Genomic DNA, 13,115 nt, shown 5'->3' with positions numbered 1-13,115 from the left:
GACCTTAGATTTCCAGCCTGTTTACTTCCCAGTCAATACCATGTGCCAATAACAGCAGCCAAGAGATATTGCTGAGTCAGTCTTAAGACCCAGAATTGTCTCCTGGTGATCCCCTTGCTCTGTTCGTTCCCTGGCCCTTAATGCCCTAGCTTCTGCCTCCCTGCTGTGCCTCCCTCCTCTTCCTTCTGGGATAGGGATGCATCGCAGAGCTGCTCACTGGCTACACTACAGGTCCACCCTTCTAACAAAAAAAAAAAAAAAAAAAAAAAGGATTGTCTTCATGCCAGGAAGGGAGTTTATTTGTGCTGGTCAGGGGGTTCCGACATCCTACTGATGCCAAATTTATGTTCTACTCTGCGTCCCTATTACTTACCTTTGCTCACTCCCCTACAGCATCACTTTTCCCTCTGCCAGGCTCCAGATTAATAATCTCAAAAAATTTGGGTTTCAGATCAAAGATAACAGCCTCTCTTAACAAAGCCATATTTTTTTTTCTCTCTCTGTTCTCAGTGGGCTACTTCGAACCAAAGGTCATCTTTGTATTGCAGGACCTTACATGTTATTGGAGGCACACGAAGTAGTCAGTGTATTCCAACAGCCTAAGTTTGTCTTACCGCCAGAGCCTTATCAGCCACAGGGGCTGCAGCCTGAGGAGAGAGGTCCAGTTTAGCCATATCCTTGCTGTTGCATCTGCAGTGTTCACTGTCTGCCAGATGGGGAGCAACAGCCTTGTTGCTAGAGCAGTGGACACCTTTGTGCTGATTAGAAAGAGCCTCCCCCTTCTTGAGTCACTTTGCTGCCATTGCTAGAAAGTTGACTTGTAAAGATACAAATTTACAATGGCCGTGAATGTCAGCGGTGCCCCCGGGGGTGTGTGCAAGCCACGGATCATGGTGGCCCTCACTGGATTGCAACACTGCACTATTTGCCAGCTTGTCTCTTTGGCTTGATGCATACGCCCTGATGGACATTGTAGAGTAAGTTATGGCTACATCCCATTTCAGGCACAAAGTCTCAATCCGTTGGATACAATTGATTGCAAGTAGACAAAAACCTAATTTGATCTGACTTCTAAAAATGAATATTATTGGCTTGACTCATAAGAAAGTGGTGTGGACTCCAGGCATGATTCACCAGAGTTTGGCTTCATTTCCCTGTTCTCTTTGAGTTGGCTTCATCTTTTGGCTGGACTTCCTCATGGTAGTGAGATGGCTGTGGCAGCTGCATGCTGCATGTCCATAGTCCAGGCCATCTAGAAGGACAGAGAACACATTCTCGCAACAATCTTAGAAGCAGTTCTGAGTCACACTCTGATTAGACCTGCTTGGATTTTATGCTTCTCTTGTAACCAATCATGGGGGCCTCTGGAATTAAATGCACCCATTGGAATGGTGTGGGTTGGGGTAAGGGGGATTGAGTCAACTTTCTAGAAACACATAGCTTCTCTCAGACCACAATTAGAGACTGTGGGAAGATAGCCACACATGCTCCTGATATAAATAATGCTGTTAATCATGCTGATGGCATCATTTATGGAATCCTACTATGTGCATTGGATCAAAACAACTGATAAGGTAGGTACTATTTTTACTCCCAATTTTACTCCCATGTAAACATAGATGAGAAAATGAAAGTTCTTACCTAAGTCACATGGCTGGTAAATATTAGAATGAGATTAGACCAAAAGTCCGCCAGACTTCAATGAAAACGATGCTTTCTGGCTTTCTAGTTGAAGCTGCATATTGGTTAGGATGCCATCAGGAAACAGAAGGCACACTCAGATGGGGTCGTGACATGGGGAAGCCATAGGGATTATCCAGTGGTACCATGGGACTAGTGACAGTGGGGGGCTATTGCCGTCTTTAAACTTGAAAGGGTGAAGGCAAGGGGTAGTTCCTGAAACCCAGAGAGCATATGAGCTCAAGAAGGCTGCCCAGCTGGAGCTGTCACCTCCAAGATTTGAAGGTCACAACCAGACTCACAGGGAGGGAGCTGTGTGTTGGGTGGGGGTGGGTGGGGGATGTGATAAGTAGTCTGAACCCACCCTCCTCCCTCTCATCTCCTTCTGGTCTTCCCTGTTGACTGGGCAGTAAGGGAAACAGAAGGCAATCAGCATGGTGGCCATTGATGAGGAACACATGGAACAGTTTCCTGGGTCGGGATCAGGATGGAAAAGGCTGGATGGCGGATCTAAGGGGAAATGAAGGTGATTAACAAGCTAAATAGTGTAACAGATTGAGAAAGTATTATGAGAAAGTATTTGCTTTGTTACCACTTTTACCATGGAAATATACTCTTCAGTCAGTAACATATAGTCGCTGCACTTTATGGAATACCTACTTTACCAAGTACTTGGTATATGTTATTTCAAATCCTCAGTAACTCTAGGAAGAAGATACTATTATGAGCCTCATTTGAGAAAGGGGGAAACCGAGGCTCAGGAAGCTCAATTAAGTAAGTGATAAAAAGGGGTGCCTGGCTGGCTCAGTCAGTAGAGCCTGCCACTCTTGATCTCGGGATCTTGAGTTCAAACCCCACGTTGGGCGTAGAGATTACTTTAAGAAAGGTATATAAATAAGTGATGCCGAAGTTAAGAGACAGGGATGTGCAGGCCGACTGCCTGAGTTCAAATCCTGCTGTTACCACTTACTCTTGACCTTCTGCTTGTTGCTTCACCTCTCCGTGCCTCAATTACCTCAATTACCTTCTTTAAAAGGGGGATAACAGTAGTACCTGCCACATAGGGTAGTGAACATATATGCAGAACACTTGGAACAGTGCCTGAAACAGAGCAAACACCCAATAATTGACATCAGCTCTTTCTGTGCACTAAGGGGCTTGGGTGGCCTGGCTTGGAACTGCAGAGCTGGGGTTTGAATCCAGCTCCAAAGCTGGTGAGTGCCACCTTATCATCTGGTCTGTAAGACAAGAATTGGCCACGCCAATGAAGGCATGTCTTCAGGAGCCCTCCTAAGCTCCCCACTAGTGTTGGCCAGGAGGTGGCTTACGGACTTGGGCCTGGCTCCTTAATGAGCCCGAGTCTAGCTGTCCGGAGTAGGGAGGTGTGCAGACGCCGCAGGGAGTCTTGGGATCAGTATCAACAGGTCATTGGGGTTAATGCTCTACCATCTTTCCCAGGAAGGGTCTGGTTTGCCACAAACTCTTTGGAACGTGCCACACCTTTAGGACCAGTAGACACATCCTCAGCTGAGGTCAAGGCACCGTCTCAGCACCTGCCACCACAACCACCCATTGCCTACTAACTGTGGGCTGGCCTGTTGATATCTCTCTACCTCCCTTCTCTCAGCCCTTCCCTCTTTCTGCAGCCAAGCTGTGATCCTCAAAATCAGCCATTAAGATTCCGTGGAGTCATCCGGCACCTCTCCCAAGTGCTGAGCAGAACCCATGGGAGCGGCCAGGCTACAACCTGCTAGCTGGTTCTCTGCACTGAAGTATTTTCATCTAGCAAGTAGCTATTGAATGGGCTGCTGGCCACGCACAATTTCAGGGCCTGAAGATACAAAGCTAAAAGTAAAATAAAAAGAAACAGTAACAAAGAGTCCTTGCCCTCAAGGAGCTTACATTTAAAATAGCTCTCACTTGCAGGCTAGGGGATGTTTGCAGAACTTTTGAATTGTGTAAATTAGCATTTCAGCTCAAGAACCCAGGTCATGGGCTGCACTTCCTCCCCACTCACCTCCTGCTCCTCCCTGTCCATCCTTTTTCTTTTCCTGCTTTACTTTATTCATCACATTACCTTCTCTCTCCTCCCTCTAGCCTTCCTCTCTTCTACCTTTCCCCTCTCCTCCTGGGGCTCCTCCTCTATGTCTTTCTCTCCTTTCCCTTCTGTCCCCCAAACCTCCATGCCACTGCAGACAGTGACCCACTTAGCATGCTCTGGGGGTTGCCCCAGTGCAGTGGTGGGGGGGGTGTGGAAAATGGGAGAATATGAAACAATCAATTTGTTTCCAATGAAGGTAGCCCATGCTCTCCTCCTCTTTTACCTAGGACCAGTTGTAGTGCAGTGAGGCTGGGGCTGCTGGACTCTGCATTACCCATGAGCAAGCCGTCTTGCAGGAGCAGCAGCCCTTCCCTGTCCAGGGACCCCACCTTCGTGATGCTCCCCAAGCCTCCCCCACCCACCCCACTGCTCAGTTCTTTAGAATTAAAAAACTAGTCTCCTTGCTAGCTGGTAAATTTCCAATAGGAAAAAAAAAATGCTACAATTTAGTGAGCATTTACTATGTGCCAGGCCCTGAGCTAAGCACTGTGCATGAGTTAGTTCATTTGATGCCACAACTGTGTCATGAGGTGTACGGTACAGAAACTCTGGCTCAGAGGTGAGAAGTGACTTATCCTGGACCATCTGGTAGTAGATGGAAGAGTAGGATTTGAATTCAGGACCCTGTGGTTCTAACGCTATCTCCTCGTCATCCCCTGCCCCTGATGACAGCTCTTGTCCAGTTAACATCCCCGAACTCCTCACAGCTGCAAAACCCCTGTCACCTGTTTGCCCTAACCCTCATAAAGGTTCAGGTTTGAGGTCCAAAGAGGGAAGGTGACTTACTCGAGGTCACCACGGAGCCAGCACGGAGCTGGGACTTGTTATCTCTGGCCAATATCACTTTTTCTGCACCTTGAAAATGCAGCTTATCCTCAGTTTTGCTGGAGCTTAGGAGATGAGCCATCCCTTTACGCTGGCTGACTGGTTTATTGAAGAGGACGGGGCAGGCATGAGCTTGGACCAGTTTTCTTCCTCCTCATCCATCAGGGGGGGAAGCTACAGAAGCAGATGGCTTCCTAGCTCTTTCCCTGCTCAGAGGTCTGAATCTGGGGTTTGGGAGGAAGAAGAGATCTGGGCCTCAAAGGTCTGCCCACAGACATTTGAGGGCAAGAATGAGTGGCCATCTGGGGGAACATGGGATAATACATGGCTGTTTACTCAAATCCACCTTGAACTGCTCAGCCACAGAATGCCCAGCCTGGGGCTTTCATTTCAGCCTCAAGTTGACTCAGACTCTTGTTTTAAATAATAAAATAAGAACAGGTTCTCAGCAAGTTAGCCTTGGGTGGGACTTTCAGGTCTGGCGTTCGTGAGGATGGATGAGACACTCTGTAGACTTCCATGGGCCAGGAGGTCACTGTGCTCATAGGGAAGGAGGGTTTGAGCTCTGACTGAGAATAGACAGTTTTAGTTTCTCTCCTCCTCTCTTTCCTTCCTCCCCCTTTGTTTCTCCCAGCTCACCTTATTGGACAGGTTCTTCCAGGCGTGGGGTAGAACTAGCTAGCTGCACCCTCAGGTAAGAGATTGTGGATGGCCCAGCAATTCATGGCGGGGATGGTGGTGAGTGGGAAATGTCCTTGCCAGGCCCCTGGAAGGCAGTGGGGGGCCAGCAGGGTGCATTCCCAGGATGTGACTGGGACAGGAGGAGCATGTCTGGGCCAGGTCTCTCTGTGGCTTCTGAGCTGAGCGCTTACAGCCTAGGTGCAGGCATCTGCTACACCAAGGACAAGGACAGGAGACACTCAGTGGAGCCTGGCATTTCAGAAGGGCAAGATGGAGAGCCCCAGAAGAGGCAAAAACCCAGGTCGAGTCTCTTTTTCAGTACGCCTCTTGGATGCCTGTCTCTTTGCTGATACAAAAGACGCCCAAGCAAGGGAAGCCCCCAACGCCTGCAGCTGCTTTCCGCTCAGGGCTTGACCCGTAATTATAATCCCTCTCCTTTGATTTTTCTCTGTGAAAACAGCAACATTCCAGCTAGCCTTCGAGCTGGAAAAAAGCACTGTGCAGAGCTTAAGAGATTTATAAACACGATGAAAAATCAGTCTTGTTTTCCCACAGCTTGTTTCCCTAGCTGAGTAGAGAGAGGAGGGGAGAAAGGACAGCGGAGCTTGGGTGGGGGGTAGTCAGGAATAAGGGCGGGGAGGATACAGATGTGCAAGACACCTGGGTGTGCACGGACCAGAAGCTGAATGGAAGCCAAGAATGTGACTCAGCTGCCAAAAACCTAGCTAATCGTTTCTGGCGGCAATGAGAGAGGTACGTACACATAGATGTGTATGCATAATATGCAGGTGCCCTAGGCTTCATCCAGAAAGGATTTATGGGACAGGTGTAAGCAGGGAAGCCAGAGCAAGAGGGATGATGATCCCCCTAGCCCCTGTGTGCTGATGGGCAGGGACTGAATAGGTTATGGAGATGCCCATGCACTGGAGAGGGAACAGATGTGTAGTCTTTGCAGTGTGCCTGATAATGTCTGAGGATCCACCATTCAGAATCAATCCAGAATATCCCAGCTTTTAAAGCTGGTAGGGGTTCTAGAAGTCATCAGACCCAATCACTTATTTGAAAATGGTTTGCTGCCCATTTTGCAGATGGGTCATCCAAGTGGCAGGATGGGAGACTGGGGATTAGCACCCTGATGCCTAGAACTCATTCACTTTGCAACCCTACCTTCACCTAGAGGGTGCTTTGGCATTAGGTGCCCTCTGGGAAAATGTGGATATGCTGGCTCTGGGGCACGCAGAGCTTGTTGCATCCACACAGACCTTGGGGATTCCTCTTAGGCAGAGAGAGCAGCTGGGGGAGCCTGGCCCTCTGGGGATGGGCTCAAGGTCAATGCCTGAGGGATCCACATTCTGGCTGGAACTAAGAGGGCCAGGGGCCTCAGAGACAAGGCATGGTCAGAGTTGGGGACAGGCCTGGGTGCAGAGAGGGTGAGTGGGCCTTTTTAGCGTCTTCCATCCATCCCGCCCTGCTCAGAGGCCACCCTGTGCAGGGTACCTGCTGTGGCCCAAGGGAGGGGAGAGAGCGAGGAAGCCACTGCTGCCCAGGGCTGCTGACTGAGGCCGGGATCAGCGCTCTGCAGATGCTACAGAGCCATCGCAAAGTCTTCCTGTGGCTGCCGTGTTTCGCTGCAGTGCCTCCTGCCTATCCATCCATATGCTGCCCCCAGTCCATTCCTCCTCCTCGCCAGCCATGCCCAGGCTGCATGCTTAATGACCCCCTGCTGCCACCACACATCTCGGCAGGGGTAGGGCGGGGAGGGCTCGTGGTTCCTTTTTTTTTTCTTTCTTTCTTTTTTTTTTTTATTATAAATTAATTTTTATTGGTGTTCAATTTACCAACATACAGAATAACACCCAGTGCTCATCCCGTCAAGTGTCCCCCTCCGTGCCCGTCACCCATTCACCCCCACCCCCCGCCCTCCTCCCCTTCCACCACCCCTAGTTCGTTTCCCAGAGTTAGGAGTCTTTATGTTCTGTGTCCCTTTCTGAGCTCGTGGTCCCTAATGGGAAAACTCATAGCCTGCATCTCTTGGAAAGGCGACCTGGGGCACGTAGGAGGCTCCCTGCAGAGTGTGGGCCTTCCTCCTGACACTGTCTTCTTTCTTCACCTGTTAGAATGGACATGAGTGTGCTGGCCCAAGCACCCGGGCCAAAGCAGCAGCCTGCCTGGAAATGGAGTGTGTGCATGTGTGTATGTGTGTGTGTGCGTGCACATGTGTGTGCTTGTGTTTGGATGACCAGTCTCTGGACTCGTGTACACATGAGTGCAGGTCTGTGTGATTGCGTCCTTGCAGGTGGTTACCAGGGTACAGACGTCTGCTGGGCATGGCAGTGTGTACTTGCATGTGGCACGGCCCTCCATGTATGTGTGGGGGCCACATTCTCAGCTGCATGTTTGCGTGTCTGTAGGAATTCGTGTGCCTCTCTGGTTTCCATGTGCAAGCTGGGCTGAGCCTCTTGGTGCCCATTTGACAATCTGTGCTGCTGCAGCGTCTGGAGGGTGCATGTGTTTGTGTAACATAATAAGAGCCTCTGGGGGCTGGGCAGCCAACTATTAGGCATGTTTTCTGTGGGGGTGGGTGCTGCAGGACTGGGGCAGGGGCTCTTGGCTGCCCTGGGTGAGGCTCATGTTTTAGCAGGCCCATGTTTCCCAGCATCCTCTGCAAGTGAGACCATCCCCACTCACGGCAGCTGAGACCTGCCACCTACATCTGTGGTTGGCACGTCTGGGACCTTGCCAGTGAGCTCCTCAACTTGCACCCTGAGCCTCGCACCCTGAGCCTTCTCTCCACCATCCTCACTCTCTGGGTGGGCAGAAGAGACCCCGGGGGCTCCCCCATACCATCAGCTCCCCTGTGTCTGCCTGTCATTCCCCCAAGCCCATCACATTCCATCCGGGGTCCTAGGAATACCAGCTCTCCCCACCAGGGACCCTATCATTTCTTGACATCTCAGTGGAAAGGGGACATATGGTGAACCTAGTTCTCAAAGAGTCCTCAGCTGTCCCCCAGGGGACACACATTCCTGAGGCCAGCTGTTTGCTCACTGGGGGTACAGCCTGGCACAGATAACTCTTCTTGGGGAGCACAAGGCAAGCAAATGAATGGACAGGTGTGCCAAACACCCAGGTGGATGCTCAGGGAGGTATCACTCAGCACAGGTGGTGGGGGGACATATTTGAGGTGCCAGTCTTGCAGCAGCATTACTTGGGGCATTCAGGCTGGGCAGAACCACCCCAGGCTGAAGTGCGTGCTCTTTGTAGGGAGCCTGGAGCCTGCTGCTGGTTGGCTCAGAAAGAGGGCCTGCATGTGATGGTTATACCAGCGATGTGGGACATCAGTGGCAGAGTTAGAGCGTACCCCGTGTCTGAGCCAGCCCTGGTCTTGCACACAGTCTTGCTGCTGTAGAACCAGGGGAGGAAACCGGCAATCAGGGCAGTGTCGACCCAGGGCTGACAGCACTCCTCTCCTTTCCTGGGAGAAATCTCATTTCCTACTGATCCCAGGGGCCTCCTGCCACCTCAGACAGGTCCCTTTTGGCCCAAAGAGGGAGCTGAGGAGGGACTTTAATTTGCAGTGCCCTGTTCTATCACAGAGAAGTTTGCCTCCCTGGGCTCAATAGACCCCTGCTGTGCTCCTGGGGCCCCTGGGGGCAGTGGTATAGGTGTGTCCCCAGGACAGCCTGCTTCCTCCACCGCCGCTGCCAGGATGAGCTGCCCTGCAAGCTAGGAGCGAAAGGAGCATGATGCTCTGCAGAAGGCACAGCCTCAGTCTGCATTTCCTTTCTGGTAATGAAAATGCCATTATGTTTTCTACTTTCAATAATACTATAGCAGAGGCAGCTGCAGCCCCGTGAGGTGACATCCTCTTTCCCCACACTGCCAATCACAGCAGATCCACAAAGAGAACCATATCATCTCAAACCTCTCTGGTTGATTCCTTCTCCCCAGCCAGGGTACCTGGAGTACAGAGATGCTCTGGGCCTCTGTGCTGACGGGAAAGGATTAGGCAGGTGCCGAGGCTCTGGGGCTGGAGCCCCAAGGGAAGAAGCCCCAGAGCTTTACAAAAGCTTGGAATCGGGGATCCCTGGGTGGCACAGCGGTTTAGCGCCTGCCTTTGGCCCAGTGCGCGATCATGGAGACCCGGGATCGAATCCCACGTCGGGCTCCCAGTGCATGGAGCCTGCTTCTCCCTCTGCCTGTGTCTCTGCCTCTCTCTCTTTCTCTCTCTGTGACTATCATAAATAAATTAAAAAAAAACAAAAACAAAAAAACAAAAGCTTGGAATCCAGAAGGGAACTTGGATCCAGCCTGCTTATGATAGATGGAACCCCAGAACCCTAGAGGAGGGGTGGGCTCTCCCAGGGTCACCTGGCAAGCTCATAACCAGCAACTTATTAAGTGCAAGGGGCTCTTCTGAGCATGTTACTTATTGTAACACTAGCAGGTGTGGGATATCATGTTCCCTGCACACCTAATGAGGAAACCGAGGCACAGAGAGTATTTGAGCTCACACAGCTAGGCAGGGGTAGAGCTGGTATTGTGACCAGAGTCAAAGTTGGCATCTGTTCTCTCAACTGCTGTGCCCCACAGTGTGCGGCCATGCCAGGAACATGACCCTGGCTCTTGGCCTAGTGCCCTTTTTTACATGGAGGGAGACTTGTCATATTTTAAGCATCCCAGCATCTGTCCTCTCCTGGTGACTCACAGCATCCCAGAGACGTGATGGAGAAGGGAGAGGAGGAGTGAGGATTATCCTCTCCTGGTCACAGAGGGGAAACTGAGTCAGAAGTCATTGCACCTACAGTGAACAGGGCAGGGACCACACTCAAACTAAGACCCCAGCTTCCCACACCCATCTAAAACCTCTCTGCTCTACACAGAAGTTATCTCCCCTTACTCTTTGCTCCAGACATAAAGACACACCAGGCGATTATCCTGGGCTCCCAGCACCAAGGGCCCTGGATCCCCTGCTGACGAGCTAATGAGAGGGGTGACATGGGGCGAGGTGGCGGGGAAGAAGTCTGTGCTGTGGACTGTGCCTCCCTATCTGAACCCTGAGGGCGGGGATGCTGCTTGGTTCCCTGCTGTATCCCCAGCTCCTAGAGCAACACCTGGCACATAGTGGGCGCTCAAGAGGTCTTTAACTGAACAAATGCATGAATCGAACTGGGAGTTTCCCAGGGCTGCTGAGAGTGGCTCTTTTCTCTACCACTGAGAACTCTCTTTATTTATTCTTCTGTTCTCCAAACAGTTAGTATTGGCTCACACTGAACCCCTGTCAGTGGCTGTCAGGGAAGAAACATCAAGATGATTAAAGTTGGGAAAATAGTACCTCTGGGGCAGTGTTGACAGGATGGGGGTCAGTGACCCCTGAAAAGAGAAGACAACCTTGGAGCTCTGTTTAGGGAGGCTTGAGATATCTGTGGCTAACAGCTGTTCATCAGCCTTGGTCCCCTGAAGCCTGCCCCGGGGTTGGGGGAGAAAAGAGAGGCTCACTCCACACGAGAAGTGGTGGATCTGGGGCTGGGACTGGAAGGGGGCGAAGCGAGGTGGAGCCTGTCAGCTGCCTTGTGTCCTTAGAGAGGGAGGGAGGAACCTGGAGGGAGCCCAAGACTTCCAACCATAGGGAGTGTGCACAGGGCAGGAGTAGGATGAGGTACATGCCTTGGGTGCAAAATTCAGGGGAGTGCTATAAGTAATTGAGGTAAATAATCTTTTAAAGGAACATTTCTTTAAAAATGCAAAAATTTATGCTGAACAAGGAAAGACAGGATCTAATGCTTAAGATTTCATGACTTACCTTGCACCCTCCTGCTATCCTAGTCCCGGGTCTGACACAGAAGGGAGTCAGAGAATGAGGTGCCGTGGTGGGGCCAGGATTCAAGAGGAGGCCTCTGGGTTTGAGACCGGTGTGATTGGGGATGAGCAGGAGCTGTGATTGGGGGAAGAGAGGACTGGGGCCTGTGGTGATGGGGTGTGAGGATGGGAGGCATGAGCAGTGAGATAACATAGAGGCCACTGTGCGTGGAGAGAACGAGGGCTGTGGATGTGAGGGCTTCTCTTCCTAAGCCAGGCAGTGTCTCCACCTAATTAGACCCATTGTGTTTATGATCATTCACACCGGGGTGCAGGAATCCTGAGCCCAGGCTGGGGTGCTCTCTCCTCTGGACTGAGCAGCCCCCAGGGAAGGCAGTGGGTGGCCAGGGGCCATGTGGAGCTCCAGTGGAGTGCAGGGCCTGAGGCCTGGGAGTAAGGGAGCCTGTTCCCAAGGGCTTCCCATCACTGCCACCAGCACCAATCCCGTTTCCTCCCCTCGCCCCAGGATGGTAACCCCTCACTTCCTGTCCCTCCCCAAAGCATTGAATGTCCAGGCTTGAATAACTCTTTCTCCAGTTTCACTTTCTCAGAAATAGCTAAGAAAGAACTGGAAGAGGCAGCCCTTCCCCTTGGCATCCAAGGCTCCGAGTAGAGAGGGGGTGTGTGGGGGGGGAAGGGAGAAGGGTACCTGGAGGGGGTTTCTTCCATCCATAGTCCTCAAACCTGAGCAGGGTGGTGCTGGAGGCATAGGGAAGATGATAGAGCACAAGAAAAAGGGCCCCGGGGTCCTACACACCCCGTCAATCTCTGGGGGCCCGGGGTCTCATACTTGCAGGTGGAGGGTGGCAGGAGTTGGGGTAGGTAGTGTTCCAGCCTCCCCACCACTGCATCTGATGTCCATCCATCCCCAGCGCTGAGCAAGTCTCCTTTGTTCCTAATAGTAATGCCAAGGCTTTGAGGGCTGAACAGCAGCATGGGGCCGGGTCTCTGCCCCTCAAGGGGGGTTTTTGGTCAAGTGGAAAGATGGACCACCCCCACAGACAGGAACCACCCCCATCGGGTGTGGCGCAGGACCAGGGGTGAGGTGAAGACGCTGGGGTCTGCTGGGGGCTAGCGTGGCCAGGGATGCTTCCTGCAGGAGGGGGCTCTCAGCTCTGATAGCAGCCCCTTCGGTTCCCATGGTACTTGCTCCCTGAGAATTAGGAATTTCCTTGTTCCAGTTTCTGTCCTTGAGGCTCTCTCCAAACCCCATTTGTCTGTGACATGTGCCTAGAGCCTGTGGCTTGCTCTGGCTGTGGCCCATGAGCGAGGGGATGTGTGCCCTGGAAATGATTCTACTGGATAAACGTTCATTCCACAGATATTCCTAAAGAGTGCTCTGTGCCGGACACTGTTCTCAGCGTTCCGGTTACTACCCTCACGGGCCTTGTGTATCTAGGGTGATGTGCCTCTGCTACATGCTTCAGATTATGCTAGAAGGTGCTCCAGCTGGAGCAGCCTTTTGAAAGGTAGTGAGCTCCCAGACCTTGGAAGCAATTAAACAGAAACTGGATAACCACCACGTCAGATCTCGTGGGTTCTGATCCCAGCTCTGCTAGGTACTAGCTTCCGGACCTTTGACAGTTTCCTAAACCCTCTCTGTGTCAGACTCCTCCTCCTCTGGCAAATAGGAATAGTATAATACCTACGGCCTCTTGTGAGCTTTGAGTTTGTGCGTGTGACGTCATGAACTGTGCCTGGCCACGGTAGGTGCTCCATAGTGACGCTTTTATGCTAACAGTAGTACTTGTCTGATTATCCTCGGAGGTTTCTCTTGGCCCAGAGCTGAGGGGAGAGTCACAGGTTCAGGGGTTCCACCCAGGCTGAGGCACTGGCCTCTTAGCCGCTCTCTGGCAGGGCTTCTCCCCGGTGCCGCCCTCTGGGGAGCAGGACTTCTTGCTCCCCAGTGGGTGCTGCAATCTGGACAGAGCCCTGCAGGCCCACTCTCCTGCCCCCTGGGACAGGTCTT

The sequence above is a fragment of the Nyctereutes procyonoides genome, unplaced genomic scaffold (assembly GCF_905146905.1).
Source record: "Nyctereutes procyonoides isolate TBG_1078 unplaced genomic scaffold, NYPRO_anot_genome, whole genome shotgun sequence".
Taxonomy (NCBI): domain Eukaryota; kingdom Metazoa; phylum Chordata; class Mammalia; order Carnivora; family Canidae; genus Nyctereutes; species Nyctereutes procyonoides.
Note: the sequence above shows the minus strand (reverse complement) of the source record.